General features: G+C 37.9%; 1 pseudogene; it reads left to right on the plus strand.

Moving 5' to 3' along the window:
• Positions 1-18,450: 18,450 nt before the first annotated feature.
• LOC106726032 lies at positions 18,451-18,844 on the plus strand (annotated as a pseudogene).
• Positions 18,845-20,960: the final 2,116 nt, after the last annotated feature.

Below are 20,960 nucleotides of genomic sequence, written 5' to 3' on the forward strand. Positions count from 1 at the left end.
CACAAACCTTCAATTTATAAAAAAAATTTCAATATCTATAAAGAACTATAAAGTGGAGCTCACTAAAATGAAGTATGCCTGTAATTGTCAAACCATATGGAAAGACTGTCCTCCATGCTAACTCAGAGCATAGAAAATATTTATAATAACTTGTTGGGTGAGAAAGATTTGAGCAAAATATTGAAAAATTAGCTGGTTCCCTTGTAAAGTACTACAAAAAAGAAATGCACTCAGAAAAGGTCAGTTTGTAAACAGAATAGAGAGCCCAGAAACTTTGAGACTTGTAGAGTTGAGAAATGAAAATTTTTTAAAATCAAATTAAAAATAAAGCCTTTGAGACACTGCCTCAGGGGAAGACCTGATCCAGGGCACTGTCATTAAAATACAGCCTCAAGGCAAACACTAACTCAAGACCTAGGTAGTCATACCTTTTAAAAGATATCTGAAATGATTAAAATGGCACCTATAGAAAGTTCTAACTGGAAAAGTGTTTTTACATAGATTAAGAGTATGATCCCTCAGGAACCTATTAAATTCAAAGAACTTACAGTTAAGTCTATGAAGAGATCAATGTCCAAAAAGAATGGAGGGTATGGCTTAGGTATATGGAATTGACTGGAATCAAATACATTAAAAACTTGCATAGCTTTGAGGATAATTATATTGGCAGAAGGACTGTCAGGCTTAATTAAAAGCTTATGATAGGCTATAAAAAGACGTAAGCGCAACCAACAGTTCATAAGCAGGAATCACACAGAGAAAGTTGCTCAGCCACCAGGAAGGACATAATCACCACAAATCTCTTTAGATGTAACCATAAAAGATGATAAAAAAGAAAGGACCTCCTGGCAGGTAGGAGGAAACTATATAGGAGGCTGCTCTGAGAGCACAGAACTGGGTCCAGTCCAGGAATATTCCCCTGTCTATGACCTAGCAACATTGTCCCAAAGGATTTTAGAATTGCAATGGATTAATGACTGTTATGTGCCTCCCATTCTTGATCTGCCAAATGTTTTGGCATTTAACCTCTCCCTCTTCCACCAGTGTATGTTAGTATGTAGTGGTGCATGTATGAGCATAGGGGTAGGCAGACAACTTGTCTTTTTAGTTTATAAGTCTCCAAACTAAGAGTTGCTTTTGGAACTTATGTTAATAAGATTCAGGACTTTGGGCCTGGTGTTGGGATTAGATGAGGCTTTTGGAAGTCTCAGCATGGAGGTGAATATCTATACTAATAAAAGGGTAACATGCTAATTAGACCGGGAGACCTTCCGGGAGACCTTCTGGACGGCCTTCTGGACAAAGCCATGGTGGCTGGGCTGAGGCAGAGGTGGTGAGGGGCGATCAGGCTGGCAGGGGAGGGCAGTTGGGGGCGAGCAGGCCAGTGGGGGAGTTGGGGGCAATCAGGCTGGCAGGCAGAGTGGTTAGGGGTGATCAGCAGGCAGGCAGGTGAGCAGTTAGAAGCCAGTGGTCCCGGATTGTGAGAGGGATGTCCAAGGGGGTCCCAGATTGGAGAGGGTGCAGGCTGGGCTGAGGGACGCCCTCCCCCCGCCACCCGTGCATGAATTTCATGCACTGGGCCACTAGTATTTTATATGTGGAGGTGAATAATTGTGATCAACAAGGAAGGTTGTGATCAAATCAATTTCTTATCTCAATTCTTTATTTCCTTTGGCATGTGACTTTGCAGTATAGTAGATCAAACAAAATGTATATCTTAGCCCGCTGACTTTCAGCTCAGATATAAGATATGCTTCAGCCCTCAGAAGGAGATTGGAAGTGATAGTTGTTTTACCAGACATGGCCTTTTACACTTCTTTATTCTGCTGTAAGTAGAACAAACATATCCTGGGGCATTGTGGGCTGTCCCATTCCATCTTTAGCCACACAATTCCCCCCTCCCCCTAACACACCCTACCCACAGAAACTCTGAGGTCCTTTCTCTGGACCAACTCAGGACTCAAAGCACCAGTTGGAAAGAAAGGTTGCCAGGGAGAGAAAGACTCAAAATGGGATAAAGTAAAACTCCATATGTTGAATTCTGGAATTCTCAGATTCCTCCCCTAGACCTGCTTCTAGAATGCTGGCAGCCAATTAAATTGGATGATTCCACTGAAAGGAATCAGAGAGGTAGTCTCCAAATAATACCATCTGTCATTAGTTTGATCAGTCCCTTGATCGTCTGAGAGTAAGGCTCACCAGTCAGCACAATTAGCCCTCTCAACATAAACTCTCAGTGAAGCCCTTTTCATTGCCCCTATCTCAAACAGGACACAGCCAAGGTCATCAGACACTGAGTAAACCTCCTGCCTGAAAGAGATAGACCAAGGCAAACACCAAGAAGCAAGATTACACTGGAAAATGACAAACTGCAAAGAATAGAGGAAAACTTGAAATATATTTGACCTTATTATGATTCAAAAAGAGAAAATTTTAGAGTCATAAACTAAACACAGGATGCTATAAAAGAGGAACAATCAGCAAGTGTGAAATAATTCTTGGAAAATAAAATAAAGTAGCCAACATATTTTAAAGATGTATAATTAAGGTGGAAAATAAAGTTAAAGAAATCTTTCAGGAAGCAGAGCAAAGAGATGAGGAGTAAAAACAAAGAATTCTAAAAATATATTTTTATTGATTTTAGAGAGGAAGGGAAAGGGAGAGATAGAAATATCAAAGATGAGAGAGAGTCATTGATCTGCGGCCTCCTGCATGCCCCACGCTGGGGATCGAGCCTGCAATCTGGGAATGTGCCCTGATAGGGAATTGAACCATGACCTCCTGGTTCATTGGTTGATACTCAACCACTGATCCACACCGGCTGGACAAAAATAATTTAAATATGTATATATATAAAATTAGTTGAAATCAGAAAGAAATAGCCCAGGTTGAGAACTTTGGAACAGTCCATCCAGAGACACGATAAATGAGCCAGGAGGAAGGGGCATTGAAAGTAAACCTGTGAGCTAGCTTCCAGACTAAAGTATCAGTTGGGAGAGGGCAGGAAAAGAGTGGGGAGAGAGGCAGGGCAGAGAAAGCTAGCACACCTAACCATCTGAGAAATAGGCAAGAATGCTCCCAACTCCCTCTTGGGAAAACAACAACAACAACAAAAATGTGTTTTATGTGCTTTCTTGTGTCTTTATTTTATTTTATAATCTATATATATAAAAGTCTAAGCGACCGGCCAACCATTCGACTGGTATCCATGATGTGCACTGACCACCAGGGGGCAGATGCTCAATGCACAGGTATGGAAACATGGAACGGACTGATGAATCTCAGAGGGAAGTGTGGAGTGGGGATGGGAGGAAGAGATTAACCAAAGATCTTATATGCATACCAGAGGCCCGGTGCACAGATTCGTGCACCGGTGGAGTCCCTCGGCCTGGCCTGCAGGGATTGGGCTGAATCCGTGCAGCAGGCCTCCAACATCCCCTGAGGGGACCCAGATTGCTAGAGGGCACAGGCCAGGCTGAGGGACCCCATCGGTGCACAAATCCATTCACCGGGCCTCTAGTAAAATGATAAGAAAGTATCTTAGATCAGAAAAAAGAGTCCACATATGAAATTTTATTACAATATATTGTAAGAAGAGAAAGGCAAGAAGAGAAAAAGAATTTAAGGGGGCATAAAATGTGGGATTGTTTGTGCACTGGGAATCCAATCTTAAAATATAAATTCTATTAGAGTGAGAATGAACATTGAAGGATTTTACTATCAGATCTGTCACCCACTGGGACTGGCTATCCAGACTCTGGCATGTCATGTCATCTCCTTGGGACTCAGTGAGAAATCCTGCAAAATTACTTCTAAGATTCCACTAAAATCTCAAATCCATACGTCTAAGGAGTGTTGGGTAGAGTAATATTTCTTCTCATCTTCTGTTTTCTGTGGTTCAAAGTGATTTTCCATGAGAGCAATTTAATCAAGACTTACAGTTATTCATTTCAAATATGCCTTTGAGGACAGAGGTCTCTTTTCCATGGTTCTTTGTCTGATGTGTCAGGTATTTGAAAACATGAGGCTTTCCATCCATGTGCCTTGCTCATATTGCTAACAAGCATGTAGAAAAACCTAAATAAAGCACATTAAAATGGTTCTCCCTGCCATAACTCAACAGGGCCACCAGAGAGAAATGGTGGCTAGAAAATGATGGTAGTCCAGTGGCCTCATAAGAGTATGTTAAAACTTGGCTTAAAAAGGACTTAAGATAATTCATTAAAGTATAGGAAAAATACAATACCTATTTATAGTGATCTCATCTTTTAGTTTGCATTTTCTATGTATGTGCTAACGTGCATATTGTGCATTAGTATATTATATATGTGTACATTACATATATGTGGTACACATATTTCCAGAAATATTTGGAGTCTATTAATTCTATAGCTAGTCCATTAATTCTCCATAACGTTGTGCTTCAAAAGCAAACTTACAGACATACAGGAACAGGACAGGAATATACAAAGTCCTGACACGAATTCAACATGAAATACTGCACATAAGGAATTCCATTTTAATTTAGGCTAATTCATCTGAATAACTTCAAACCAGTATCAGAAAAGATACCCACACTTTTTTTTTCCGGTTCAAAGCAATAATTGTCTCACATTAGAAGAGGAAGTGAGCAATAAATCTGGGAACATTTAGGAGGTTTTCTTTCCTTGAAGGAGGTTAGGCTAAAGGTTAAAGGAGGACAGGTTGCAGTCTCAGCTCCTCCAAAATACAGATTTGACTTTAGAGTTCGCAGAATCTTGAGAGGACATCTCAAATACTAAGCTTGGCTTGCAGACTCGTGACATTTCCATTCTTCACCTGAAATCACCATGATGATGCTCATTGCCATTTTATGAGCAGAATGTGTCATCCTATTCCCTTATTGGTTTCGGAGCAAGCAGTCATGTTTAAGAAAAATGTTGGAAAAATGAGCAGTGGAAGAGAAACTCAGTGGATATTGTGATAATGGAATCTATTCTACAATTACTAGGAGCCCACCTGGTTTTCTGAAGGAAAAGAAATAGGGGGTGTTATTCTTAAGGAGTAGATTGTGTGCATCTAATGACCACAGACAAGGTCTCAATGGTAGTAACTGCTCCTGAAGTTCTCTTTTCAAATTAGAGGGCCGCTGAGTGAACAATTTGAGCTACTCCTCCTGGTCTACTTGATCTCTTCCAAATTACCTGGTGTCTGCATTAATTTAAAAGAAAACATCATTGGGAGTAGCTATTAATATAGAAAATAACATTAACTTTAAATTGTGGCCCTAGAGAGCTGGGCAATGAAATCTTTTACAAGTGTTCATTAATTTTTCATGTTATATAACACTGTTGAGGGCTTTAAAACATATAAAAATGGAGTAGGTTTTCGTTTCCAACTGTTTTACTTTTTGGGAAGCTGGGTAACCTTACTAAGTTTCTGTCAGTCCTGACCCTTGCCTTTATTTTACTTATTTTCCTCTTCATTCTAACACTGGACCATTAGAGTGTGACAGAAAAAGCATTGAATGAAAACAGTCAAAATTCTAAAAACTAGGGTTGAAAGATGGTACTTATTTCATTAAAGAAAAAAAAGTGACAAACTTTGAAACCATTTTAAAATGTGATTTTCTTCTTACAACTAAATACAAATTCTTTTCAAACCTTGGTCATGAATCAGCCTATGGAACTAAGAAGGACCTAATCCTAGAGGCAACATTTTTTCAAGGGTACTCATCATTTCATTTAGATATAAAATTACACATGAAAAAGATCTCTGTCAGCAGAAAAACTCATAGACTAAAAGTCATATCAACTTTATCTTTTAGCTATTATTCTGCTGAGAAAATAAGTGGTGTCTCATGTGGTTAACTCTCTGACTTCAAATGACTTTGTCCCTAGACTTCTTTTGTACAAATTAAACCCCCACACAGAGTCTTGATTTAAATAAAGTAAAGCATTTTTCATCTTGAAACATCTAGAATTTCCCTTGATGTGGTCAGTGGGACATAACCTTGTCTTCATTGGGACTCTCTGCCCCCAACCTGCCCACCAGTAGCCATTGGCACTTCAGGACTCAGCATGTCTTTGGTAACCATAGCCTTTGGATTCTTTCCTTCCAAATTTCCTCCACAGGCATCTTCAGTCTTCAAAATCCGTATTGAAATATTTCCCCTCTAATCTCTACATCATATAGAAGAGTGTTGAGCATACATGAGATACTCATTAAACATGCACTGATTGAGTATTGAGGAACATTATCTTGTATACAAAATATTATGTGAGTCTAAGTCAAGAGGGAGAATTCTGGCATAGATATATGTGACATCTGCCTAGAAGTAGCTGTGCCTTTGTGAACAAATTATCATATTTTAATATGTCTAAGTTGTCATTAACAATTGAACAGTTGCAGTTCATTTGAGAATAAACCACTTATAATCTTGTAGAGGAAGAATTTTCCAGATAAGCTGCTACTCAGTAAACTCCCACTCTTAGTGACAGGAAGAGGGGCAGTCTCCAGTGACAAAGAAAGATCTTAAATTCTAGCCCCATGTTGTCACAAGCTGCTTGGGTGACAGTGGATTGATTGCTTTATCTCTCTGAGACTCAATTCAATCCTTTATCTAAAAATGAATGAATTCAATTGGTTGATCTGGTTAGTTCTGACATTGAGTGCAGTGTCTCTGAATTTATTTTGGATCTGTAAATAATGGGTCAAACAATGGGTACAAACTGCAGATGGAAGCAGATGAGTTTATAGAAACTGCGTGGTTAGCCCTGATAAGTTGTCCAAAAAATGGGTGCAAAGGGTCAAAAAAGGGAATTGGGCATAGGATTCTAAGAATCACACGGAACCATCTCTGTTTCCAGATAACTTACAATAGAGATACATTGTGATATTTTCCATAATGAAGGAAAGCAAGAGGAACAAAAATCCCTTACTCCAAGAACTCCAATACAATGGAGGTATGTTGTTCAGTGGTTGTGTGGGGAGTTTGCACCAGTGAGGCTCAGAGTATAAATAATCACTGGTGTCTCAAAGTTAGCTCAAAATAGTTGACCTTCATGCTTCCTCCCACCAACAGCATCTTCCACGGAAGTCACCTCTAGCTGGGTAAATGACTTGCATTCCCCTTTGTGAGTTCCTTTTGACTCATACAAGGAAGTTAAGGAAGCGCTGGCTTGTGCATTTTCATCAGAACCAAGGAAGTGCTTCATTTTTACCTCTTATTTTCAAAGGAACTTTCTGTATTTCTAACTTCATTTCGGGGTAGAAAGTAAAAGCTGGAAGAAACTGTTGTGGGGATAGCAAGTTGAAATCTTAATTTCAGATACTTGCTTTTTATAAAATGTGTTCAGCCTACCAGTCAAGCATCTCCCTGAAAGTAGATCTCATTTCCAGTTGGAAAAGAATGTGGGGATCCAGACAAGAGGAGTGAGGGTAAGGTAAAATCAGCCGGCACAGGAAGTTTTGGGGGGCAGTGGCTTCCATGGAGGTTCTTAATTGAAAATGCACGTTTTCCATGTAGGGAAAAGGGACACTGGCAAGCCATCACCCCAGCTCCTTTACTTCTGCATATATCAGCTATGTGAATCACTGACCCAGGAAAGGCATGCTTTCTGCAATGTGCTTGGGATAATTAAATTAAAACTCTGAGGTTAACTGCTAAGGAGAAAAAAATAACACAGCTGTACCCAGAAATCATGAAAGGAGCCAGAAGTTTTCTACATTTACATTATAGCCAAAGAGGAAATGCCTAACCATAGGAGGGAAGGATAATCTTTAAAATTATGAATATTCTTTCAAATTATAAAGTGGGAAGAGAAAAGTAATATATACTGAATCCCTGATTCATGGTAGGCAGTGTACTAGGTGCTTCATATAGCAGGAATGGTAGTTATCCTATATAATAAAAGCCCAGCGACTGAACTGTGGAACGACCAGAACCACTGGTCGACTAGTCACTATGACAAGCACTGACCACCAGGGGGCAGCCACTGCCCCCTGGTAGTCAGTGAGCTCCCACAGTGAGAGCCCCTCTCAGCTGACCAGGATGAGCAGCTGCTCAGAGGGTGGGTCCACAGCCGCTCAGCTGACCGGGATGAGCTGTGCTCCCATGGTGGGCCTATCCCCGCAGGCCATGCCCCCCTCCAGGGCATGAATCCTGTGCACCAAGCCTCTAGTAGTAGTAATAATAATAAACAAAAAAAATAGTGCATGTATATTTTAGCATGTAGTATGACCCAAGTTCGATTTCATGTGCTTTATACATGTTATCTTACTTAATCTTCACAAATCTTTTGTATTAATAACCTCATTTGTAGAAGAAAAACCTGAGAATTAGACAGGCTAGCTATTTATCCAATATCACACAGTTGATAAGAGAAGAAACTAGGATTTGATTTTTGGTATAAAGAAGTACAAAGCCCAGGTCTCTGATCTCTATATCAGAGTACATATTTAACAGTTAATAGCATACCGTTCCTATAGGCAAAGGAACTAAAATTTGGGGTTTTGTAATTTCTCCAAAGGTAGCATTTTAGGAATTGTTGGATGCAGACTTCAAACTCAGTCCTTCAAAACACGTTTTCACTCCTCCACCCAAAATAAAACTTTCATTATGCAATATGAGATGCCTTATAATAATGAGATGCCTTACAGCTAAGTGTCAAGCCTTTAAATCTGTTTTTTTAATCTGGGGTATACACATGACCAATGTGAATTCGTCTTTCTTTTGCTCAATGAATTTACCCATATGCCTTCTATATTAGTCACATCCTCTTTTGTTTTCAGCTTTAAAAAACTGATTACGTATTTAGAGGCCATTTGATTAACATATGATTCTAGGATTGTTCCAGAGAGTTGAACATGCAATGCTAGTGGGAATTTTGCTGCATTTCCTTTCAGAGGTAAAATGAGATATTTTTCCAAAGCATATAATATTTTCTTTCTTGACCAGAAGTTGGTGTGAATTCTAAGACTTGATAGAAGCAAATAGACTTGCAATATGAACCACAGCTTCCCATCATGACCTCTGGCAGCCTGGGATAAGGATGAACCTTTGCACAAGGAAGCAGTGTGCTGGCTTGAAATATATTCAGGAAGTAATGAATTTGCTAACTGGTATTCCTTTTTAATCTGGATATATACATGTATTTGTTCTCCTAATACATGATGCCATTTTATAGTTTCACCATGAAGCCTCTGTGAGGCTGGGAACCATTTTAGCAATGGGCAGTAGGCTGTCTTAGAACTTCAGATTCAGGTAGATCTGGCTTTGAATCCTAGTTCTACTATTTATAAATAGCATGACTTTGGGGATATTACTTAATCTTTCTAGTCTTAGTTTCCTAATCTGTAAAATAGGTTGCTTTAAGGGTTAAATCGGATAATATACTTAGATAAGAGTAAGTGCTCAATAAATTATAGCTATGATTATAACGATAAAGATAAAATTCTTCAATAATTCACTTTTTCCTCCCTAAGAGCTATTTTTCTCTTATTCTTAATTCCTATGTTCCTAAATAACAAGAATGTAAAAAACTGTTAAATCATCAGCACCAGCTGACAAAATGGTATCACAATTTTACAGTGGATAGCAAAAAAATCAGAGACATATGCTTTTCAAATTGAGCCTTTTCAATTCCAACAGTCTTAATACTGACAAATGTGTGTGAAAGCTAGAGTGTAACAAAGTTATGTGATAATTTTCTCATGAAATGTAATGTAAATTCTCTCACAAGGAATGAAATTTTTGTTTAACAAAAAGTCATAAAAACTTGTTAGCCATCAACCAACATTGACTTTAGAATATTTAACAAGGTGATGCTGGCAAGATAATTCAATTAGGGAAAGAATAGTGTTTTTTAATAAATGGTGTTGGATTAACTGGATATTCACAAGAAAAAAAATTTGAAATTTTTTATACAATAAGTAAAAATTAATTTAAAATAGATCATAAACCTAAATATAAAAGTGAAAACTATAAAACACTAAGAAGAAAACATAAAAGTAAATCCCTGTGACCATGAATTAAACTTTCTTTGATAAAACACAAAAAACACAAATGACAAAAAAAGATATATTGGAGTTAAACAAAATTAAAAACTTTTGTACTGCAAGTGATTCTATTAAGAAAATGAAGAGACAACACACAGAATAGGAGTAAATATTTGAAAATCAAATATGTGATAACGGACTTGTATCCAGAATATATTAAGAACTCTTACAACTTAGTAGCAAAAGATAAATGATCCAATTGAAAAAATGAGCAATTTTGATTTATCCAAAATATATAAAACTAATTGATAAGTACATGACAAGATGCTCAACATGCATTATGGAAGTTCAAATAAAACCACAACGAGATCTCATTTCATACACACTAAGATGGCTATAATAAAAGCTAGATAATAACAAGTATTGGTGAGGATATGGAAAAAGTAGAACACTCATGCATTGTGATGAGAATGTAAAATGGTGCAGCCACTTTGGAAAACAATTTGGCAGTTCCTCAAAGTGCTATATATACATAGAATTTCTCTGTGACCCAGAAATTCCACTCTTGCATATGTACCCAAGAGAAATGAAAAGATACAACCACAAAAAAACTTGTACACAGATATTAATAATATCATTACTCATAATAGCAAAAAAGTGGAAACAATCCATCGACTGATAAACAGATAAATAAAATTTGACATATCTGTATAATGTAATATTATTTGGCAATAAAAAGGAATAAAGTGTTGATACATGCTGCAAGATGGCTGAATCTTGAATGCACAACACTAAGTGAAAGAAGCCAGTCATAAAGGGTCACATATTGCATAAATCCATTCATAGGAAATGTCCAGAATAGGCAAATCCTTAGGATGGAAAGTAGATCGGTAGTCGATTGGGGCTGGGAGGTGGGTTGGTAATAAAGAGTGACTGATAATGGCTACAGAGTTTCCTTTGAGGAGGACAAAAATTGATTGTGGTGACAGATGCACAACTCTGTGAATACACTGAAAACCAATGACTTGTACACTTTAAATGAGTGAACTGTAGGATATGTAAATTCTATCTCAATAAAGCTGTTAAAAACAACAACAAAGAAGGTAGTGCTTGGGTGCTTTCCAGAAGTCAAATTCCCTGAGCCAAGTGTACATGAGCCAAGAAATGAAAAGAAATAAGCCATACCTCTTAGAGAGCCTTCCCTATTAAGTATAGTATACCTATCGACATCATTTCTTGTTAAACAGCTTGTTAGTATTCTTGTCTATAGATGCATCATTAAATGTTTAGCTATTTTGCTCATCATGATGAATACAGAATGTTTCGAGCCTTAAGTTTGATGTTCCAATATGTATATAGTCATATATATGTATATTTTATACATATATACATACATACTTTGGTATACTTTTGGGAATGTCTCTGTGGGAATATCCTTAGATAAGTTATTTGAAGGGAAATATGGTGCCAAATTGTCACCAAAAGTTGCACCAATTTACATTACTACCAGCAGTGGAGAAAAATATCTATTTCCCCACATATTTGTCAATACTATCTAGAATTCTAATAGGTGAAATAGAATACAGTTTTTAAAAAATAAAATTTCTTTAGCTATGAAGAAGTCTAAGCATTATTCCATTTGTTTATTGACCATTTGTATTTCTTTTCCTTGAACTCCTTGTTTTTTTAATTCATTTATGAAAAAATTAAAAATTCATGCTTTCATTGATATATATGTTGCAAATGTCTCCTTTTGTTGTCAATTTTTTTACTATAATTTGCTGTGTAATTTTCTAAAACTTTATACTGTCAATTTTGTTAATCTTTTTATTTATGGCTTAGGATTTTGTATCATCTTAAAAAGGGTTTTCCTGCTTCAAGATTAGAAATAAACAAACTTCACCTTTCTTTTGATACTTTGTGGCTTTACTTTTTGTATTTAAAACTTTGATATACTAGTATACAGTATAGAATTTGTTTTGATATAACAAATAGGATAAAGACTCAACTTTATTTTTTTAAATGACTAAGACCTATTTCAACTTTACTCTTTTATTTGAAATTCACTTTTACATGAACAACATTCCATAAATTTAAGTCTTTTTATAGACTCTGTATTCTATGCCCATAGTCTTCTATCTATTTTGTTTTTAGAATTAAAGAATTTCATTATTTCAGTTTTAAAACATGTCAATAGTTCCTCTCATTGTTCATCTTTTGCTGAAGTAGTCTGGCTAAGATCACTGGTTTATTTCTCCAGACTCATTTTGTTAATGTCCCAGAAAAATATCTTATTGGTATTGGTATTGAAGAAAAATTGATATTTTAAAATAATGTGTCTTTCATATATTCAAATTTTCTTAAATATCTATCAATATAATTGGTAAGGTTTCCTTCATGCAAATCTGGTATATTTCTTTTATATATTTTATTATTGATTTTTTACAGAGAGGAAGGGAGAGGGTTAAAGAGTTAGAAACATCGATCAGCTGCCTTTTGCACTCCCCCTACGGGGGATGTGCCTGCAACCGAGGTACATGCCCTTGACCAGAATCGAACCTGGGACCTTTCAGTCTGCAGGCTGATGCTCTATCCACTGAGCCAAACTGGTGAGGGCTGGTATATTTCTTTTAAAGTTTGCTCTTATGTATGTTTTTGTTGATATCATAAGTGAAATGTTTTCCATTTCTCCATTACTTTTATTCTCTGATGATTGGTTTTGTATATGAGAAAACATACATTCATACCTGTGTTTTACAACCAGTAATTCTTTCTGAATTACTTATTAATGTCAATGTTTTTCAGTAGATTCTCTTGAGTAATACAGTTTTATATTCATTAACTGTACATCTGTAAATAATTAAAAATTATTCTCCTTCCTAATATATATAACCTATATATAATATATAATGCATAGATATTTATAAATTATATACACATATAGTACATAATCTAAGATTTTCTGTCTAGTTACTTTGGCTACCTTTTCTGAAATTATGTTAAACACAAGTGGTAATGACAGTGTGATTTCTTGAATTATTTTTGTTTTCAATAAAAATATCACTGTATTCTATTTTAAGCATAATATTAGAATACTAGAGGCTCAGTGCGAATTTGTGCACGGGTGGGGTCTGGCTGGCCCACCATGATGGGAACCCATCAGGCTGGGCCGGCAGGGGAGGGCGGGATCGCAAATGGTTGACTGGCTGGCCCCGCCCATGATTGGGGTGTTGGGGGCCGATTGGGGGCGGGGCCATCCTGAAGGAGGGGCTGCGGGCTGTTGGGGCCCAGATCAGGCTGGTTGGCTGCTGCAGTGCATGTCATAGCCACTGGTTGTTCTGCTGTCCCAGTCGCTGGGCTTTTATATACATAGATGTATGTGTAACTGGCTTCCTCAGTGTTCTGAAAAATGCTCAACCATCGTTGTACAAAGAAATCTATGCTGCTGCTCACTCTGCAGCACATGAATAGTTGTTGTGTGAGAAGTAACTTTTGCTTATATGCCTTTGGATTGATGTGAGGTATAGTTTTGAAACTATTGTCTGTTTTTACATCTATTTTGTAAGATGACTATCCTGTCATGGGGTAGCTCTCTGGAGCTATCTTATATAATGAAGCCCTAATATGCAAATCGACTGAATGTTGAAATGACCGGTCGCTATGACACTCACTGACCACCAGGGGACAGATGCTCAACACAGGAGCTGCCCTCTGGTGGTCAGTGTGCTTCCAGAGGAAGAACATCGCTCAGCCAGAAGCCAGGCTCATGGCTGGCGAGCACAGCAGTGGTAGCCCGCTCCCTGGGGAGTGGGCCTAAGCCAGCAGGAGGACATCCCTCGAGGGGTCCCAGACTGCAAAAGGGCACAGGCTGGGCTGAGGGATCCCCACTTCCAAGTGCACGAATGTCATGTACTGGGCCTCTAGTACAGCTTATATTTGAGTCATACTATCCCAAATATAGCTTTTATATTTAGTAAAAATTTGTAAGGTTTCATGTATATGGTAAAAGGCAAAACTAAGTTTTGTTTGTTTAGATTTATAAAATTGAACCATCCTTGCAATTCTAGGATTGATCTCATTTTATTGTGGTGAGTGATTTCTTTTTGTGCTGTTGACTTATATTTAGTGAGCTTACAGTTCACATTTTGCATTCATCTAACTAAACATGAGTGGTCAGCAGATTGTGTGTGTGTGTTTCTATTACCAGCAGTCTTTTGGTTCTTGCCCTTGCAAGAAGAATTTGCAAGTTTCTATCCTTTCTTATGCTATAGAAAAGTTTATAGAGCATACTAAATTATATCTTATTTAAATGTTTGAAAGAACACCTCCTGCGAGTTCATCGAAACCAGTGTTGATGGTGTGTGTGTATTTGGAGGAAAAGGAGATATTTTGATAATATTAATTTCTTCTGGGTTTATTGGTCTATTTAGATTTTTCTCTCTCCTGAGGTCAATTTTGTTAGCATCTATTTTTCTAAAAAAATTTTAGCTTGCCTTTCAAATTTATTTGTGGAGTCATGTATATTACTCTTTGATTACCCATTTATTTCTCTGTATGCATTATTTTTCTTTTTCCATTTCTATTCTTGTGAATTATATACTCTTTATTTTCTTAAATAAACTAGTCAATGGTTTATCCTTCTGTTTTTTTCATTTTCTTTTTAAAGAAGCTACTCTTAGGTTTACTTATTAACTAGAGGCCCAATGCATGAAATTCGTGCAAGGGGCTCCGAGGGCCGAGGCAGAAGCCCCAGCCCTCACAGAAGCAGCCCCAACCCTCACAGCAGCAACCCCAGCCGCCACCCCAGCCTTCATAGCAGCAGCCCAGCTTTATCCAGAAGGTCGTCTGGAAGGACATCTGGTCTAATTAGCATATTATGCTTTTATTATTATAGATTCTATTATTTACTGTTTTCTGAGTTTATTTATAGTTGTTCTTTATTTCTTAAATTGACAAAATTCATTTATTTTCTTTGATTTAGGTGTATAAGCATTACATATTATAAAGTTAGTCTTGTTTTATATTATGTTTTTATGATTATTATTTTCTACCGGTTTTGTAATTTAATTTCATTTTTTGAAGTTGTTTTTTTAAAAGGGGGTTTTATATATTTCCAAGTGGTTGTTATTTGAAAAACTTAATAATTCTTTGCTTGTCAAATTTAATTGCATAGAAATAAATTTTGTGAAAACCTCAGATTGGCAACTTCATTGATATTTAGTTTTAATATAAAGGGGTCATTTGCCAAATTAAGACTATACACTCTTTGAAGATATACATGGCTTGCCTACTGATAAGAATGAAATTGCTCTTGATGAATTCATAATGTTCAAGTTACTGCCTTCCCAAAGAGGATAAATTATATAATTATGACTCATTATATAAGATTCTTATTCCATTATTTTTTCTTTGGAATGAACAGTTAGGGAGGTCTCTGCCAGTCCTGATCATGAATTGATAGTCTCCATCCTTGTTCATATTTCCCTGGAAGACTGGTCTAGGGAGGAATGCAGCTTGGGTAAATAGCAAAGAAGGGACAAGAACACCTTTTCTATTCTATTGCTTCCAACATCTGCCTCCTGGTTAGCAAGAATGGAGGCTACAGACAGTGAGATATGGTAGCAGAACAGTCTGTCATAAGCTAAAGGGAACCAGTTTGCCTGTTACTCCTTGAGAAAGCAGAGTAGGCTCAAAGGGGGTCTGAGTGGCCACAGTCCACTCTGGCAGGTTTGATGAGCACACTGGCAGTATTTCTTTTCCCCATTCGCTCTTTTATGAGACTTTCCCAAACACCTCAATCTCACAGACTGCGGAGTTTCATTACCCACCCACCCCATCTTTGAGATTTATTTCAATTCCATAAACAATGCTTATAGCATTTGTTCCGATTCTTTTGACCTCCCCAGAGATGGTGCTCATGGAACCTTGTTACCCCTGAGTCAGCATCAGCAACATAATTTGCAGGTCCCAGTGCAAAATGAAAACGTGGGGCCTGTTCAAAAATCAAGAATCTCCAATGGAAATCGCACAGCATTAAAGTAGGAGCGGGCCTTCCTAAGCACAGGGCTCTGTGAGACGGCTCAGACCATACTCCCAGGAAGCCAGCTCTGCCACCCATGGCCTCCCCAACAGTACCATGGACGATCAATGTCCCAGGAGCAATGTGGCTAAAACAACCAGAAAGAATCATGGCATGTCAAGAACAAGCCATCAAATCAGTGTCAATTACAGGAACACAGTTACCCTCCATTTCTGAAATTGAATGGACATTTTTTAAGAATATTAAGGTAACAGGATGAAAAATCCTTCAGAGACCCTTTGGGCATAAAGCAGAATGTTTTCCTGCCATGTATCCTTAGCCTTATATGCTAGACACCACACCTTATGTAACTCCCATCACTTGAGAAAGCTGCATTGCCCCCTACACTATGCTGAAAATGTTTATCTGTTGTGTATTTTAACAGCTCATTTACTGCAGTCACCTTTGCTCTCCTCCACTTCTTGCGTCTCCAAAGACCTCATAAGCACCTATAGATGGCAATGTCATGAATTTCTGCTGTGATCGTGATCGTGAATGTGATTGTGATCGTGCTCGTGTGTAGTGGAATTCCAGCTACTTATTCCTCAGTGGGTTCTTAGATGATTTCACATGCAGCTATAGACCCAGACCCTAAGATGGAAACAGGGAATCACCCAAATCACAAAGTCCTTTATTCACAATTACTAAACTAACCTCTACTCTGCTGCCACTGACTGACGTAGGAGCAGGAAGCCTGAAGGGCACGTGCTGATGAGACCATGCACAGGTGGGTGTGAGACATACATCAGTGTAGCTGTCAGGATCTAAGGTCACACTTTCCCAGAGGACTCATGCACAGGCTTTTTCCTAGATGGGGCTCTGTCATAATGGACATAAGGTTTTCTCTGAGGTGATCAAGTTAAAATGAGGCCATCAGGGTGGGCTCTAATCCAATATGACTGGTGTCCTTTCAAGAAGGGAAAATTTGGACACAGACAGATCCAAGCAATGCAGAGAGACACAGGGAGAAGATGGCCATCTATAAGCCAAGGAGAGCGGCCTGGAACAGACCCTTCAGTCCCAGCCCTCAGAAGCATCCAACCCTGCTGACACCATGATTTCGTACTTATAGCCTCTAGATCCGTGATGGCGAACTTATGGCACGTGTGTCAGAGGTGACACGCGAACTCATCTTTTTGGTTGATTTTTCTTTGTTAAATGGCATTTAAATATATTAAATAAATATCAAAAATATAAGTCTTTGTTTTACTATGGTTGCAAATATCAAAAAATTTCTATATGTGACACGGCACCAGAGTTAAGTTAGGGTTTTTCAAAATGCTGACACGCTGAGCTCAAAAGGTTCGCCATCACTGCTCTAGATCTATGAGACAATAAATTTCTGTTGTGACCAGTAAGCCATCCAGTCAATGATACTTTGTTATAGCAGCCTGAGCAAACTCAACACCATCTTAGCTCAGCTGCTGTCAATTTATTGTTGCATTAAAAAATAAGAATAACAGGAGTTATTTTTGAGATAGTTTATAGATGAAATAACACATGAGAAAGTGTGCTTTTATCATCAAACCTTCAGTACACACAGAGAACCAGTGACAACTATGAATGCATCACTTGCCAAATAATTTGTTTTAATTATGGAAGCTGTCATGGAATGTGTTGCTCTATAATCTTCCTACTTAGAATGTTTGAAAGTCTCTGTTTCAACCTGCTCTCAACCCATGACACTACTGGCTGATAGAGTCACAAAAATGTTTCTCAGTGCCATTTCAAATAGTATTTTTAGATAACATGGTCCTCAAAAAGTCACATGAAAATAACAAAGAAAATAAAAGATGGAATAATTGTTAGGTTAAAGATGGAGCAAAGGCACAAAGATAAACTAAAATGCATTAATATGGTATTTTATAGAAACTGCACTTTTATGGGGCTCTACAAAAGTCCTTAGTGGCCCATGAAAATTCTTACCTTTAAGTGTTTCATGCAATTCCACAGAATGGCTTCCAATGCAAATTCTAATATTCCCTAGAGGCTTTGTTAAAATCTTACAGTTTTTAAAATCCATCAAAATATAACTTGAACATTCTTAATGAATTATGTTTATATTTTAGTGGCTTTGATTTTTCTAAGAACATCAAGATCTCTCTTTTAAATATAATATGTTTTAAATTATATGCCTTTAGATATAGTTGCTCAAAGATACAGCTATCAAATACTATTTGATATTATAAAATAACTAATGCAAGAACAATTATGGGAAATATCGGATAAACTATCAAGCAGTTAGCTCATATCCATCTGTTTTTTTTAATGGATTATTTTGAACTATAAGAATAAAGACTTCCCCCCGTGTCGCTGCCCTGCCGTCTGGTCCCACGAACCCACGACCACCGGCCGACCACCACGGACAAATCTCTCCTGCACTGGCCTGCACCATGTCTGGTTCCTCCAGCATCACAGCTATGAAGAAAGTGGTTCAACAGCGTGAAGGTTTCCCAGGCAGCTGCAGATTTGAAACAATTCTGTCTGCAGAATGCTCAACATGACTGGAGTATCTTCAAGTACCAATCCCTGCAGACCCCCGAAAGTTTGTTCCTTTTTGTAGTAAAATGAATTTTGAAGGTGTTCTAAACCACGGTTCTTGAACTGGTGAATATTCAAAGAGAGCTAAATCTGAAGCCTGTACCAAAAGCTTACCCTATAACATGTGCCGTACTATACAAACTTCTGCTTTTGTCAGTCCTTAACATCTATCTCTCTGAATTTTCATGAATTTCTATTTCACAAGGGTGATTACTTTATATACACTAGCAGCAGCATACAAATAAAATACTTAGTATAAAAAGTAAAAAAACAACAACAAAAGAATAAAGACTTAATGAATCCAAACCAGGTGAGGGTTGGATCCCAGAACTGTAATGGCTATTTGCTTTGCTTTGTTTAAATTTGTGCAACATTAGCTCCATTTATTTATTTCCCTTTGGCTGTCTAGGATACTATTCAACTATGAAACAAGGTAGAATCAGAAGAAGCAGAAATATTGTGCTCCACTATTTCCTTTTCTACACAAATATTCTTTTATTTCTGGAATAAAAAGTGTGCTCTCCAACTTTATTAAAGGAAGAACATACTCATAGTTAACCAAACTGGAGATCCATAAGAGGGAGAAAGAGTGGGGCTTTTCATTTTCTTTAAATTGCAAGCAATTGCAAGCAATAAGAAAATATTTTGATTATAAGAAAAGTTGAATGAATGGCAGAGAGAGACATGTAGACAGTTGTGAAGATCTATGGTCTCCAAATATGTGACAATAGTCAGCACTTCAGATGTTGTATATCAAGGTATATGCAGGAGACATCTCTTGTTTTGTCTTACCAAGCCTTTTCCTTCTTTCCATAGCAGAACCCCTCTTCATGTAGACATCCACTCTAGCACACAATATCAGGTCTATGGTTCTAGAGAGCTGCTAGCATAGAACACCTCTTCCAGGCCCCAGGAGTGGATGGGTGTGCTACTAACCAAGTCACTGAGGGCCCTTCTCTAGGTATTTTGAATAGCATCTAAAGAGAGTGTGGTGACAACCATTGTATAAGAAAAATTTCAGAAAGTGACTAATTAAAGTAAAACAGAGATGAAAGATGACCAGAAGAGAGCCTCCATCAGCAAACTGGTCTTTCTATGGCATGATAGCCACTAAATTCCCCATATTGCCTAAACTAGTGGGGTTAAACTAATCTCTCTTGTAACTGAAACAATCAACCAAAAGCCTTTCTGTCTCTCCCTTTCATTTCCCCAAAAAAAGTTAGAAAGAGTTGTTTCATATGAATGAATCATTCACAGGGAAAAAGTTACAGTTGTTCTCAACAAACTTTTATATTAAACTTGTATTTGATTTAAATGTGGGGGGAGAAATAACCTTGATTTTTGCGCTATCTCTTGAATCTGTTCCTTGCTTTCATTCCCTTCACCATTAGCCCAGTTCCTCGGGCTTTCATTTTTCTCCCCACCTAGATTGCTCTCACCCACCGATAAATCATTATTGATAAAATCATCTGGGGTTATGCTATTGGTGTGACAATATGCATGCCCCAACTTATTGGTGTGATATTCAAGGCCATCTTCCCTTCCAGCCACCTGCCTCTATATAGTCACCATAGTCCCTCATGTTTGCTCTATTAGACTTGTCACCATTCCTCAACAGTGCCCCCTGCATTTGGCTATGTGCTTATCTTTGCATATCTTAATTCTGCTTATCCTTAAAAGTCCATTTTAAATTTTTGGAGATTTCCTCAGTCTCACTACAGAGAATGAATGGCCTTCTTATCATACCCCATAGTATTTCCTTCCTTCTTTTTTATGTTAGGTTAGTTGCAAATATCCTTTTTCTCTCCAAGCATAGTAAGTTCTTTCATGCATTCATTCAACAAGTATTTGGCATCTCTCTGTGTGGGGCACTGCGCTGGACACTGGGGATACAGCAATCAACCCCCTCCTCAGGGAGGATTGTGAGTTTGTTTTTGTAGGACTTGCAACTTAATTACACCACTAAGTATGTAAATAAACTTCAATGATAGAGACATGAAAAAGTACAGAATATTCAAAAAGAGTGCAGGAGCTAGCTCGGTGAAGCCGGGAGAGCTGCACAGGCAGAAGCAGACGTGTAGGGGCTATGGGGAAGGAGGGGGCAGGGCTCCTCTGAGAAAATGACAGAGGAGTGAGACTGGAGAATGGTGCAGCTAGAAAGGGAACGTGGGGATGCTGGCCGGTCCGTGAAGGCAGCACACAGGGCTCTGGAAGGTCTGAGGTGAATTTGGGCATTATGCTGAGGGCAGCTGGGTACCGGGAAGAGTTCTTGGGGAGTGGGGGGAGTGACATGATGAGCTTAACAGTTTAAAGGACAGATTGCTGTTTAAAGGGAGAGAAGAGGTCTGGGCAGGCCTGTGAG

This window comes from Myotis brandtii, unplaced genomic scaffold (assembly GCF_000412655.1).
Source record: "Myotis brandtii unplaced genomic scaffold, ASM41265v1 scaffold215, whole genome shotgun sequence".
Lineage (NCBI taxonomy): Eukaryota > Metazoa > Chordata > Mammalia > Chiroptera > Vespertilionidae > Myotis > Myotis brandtii.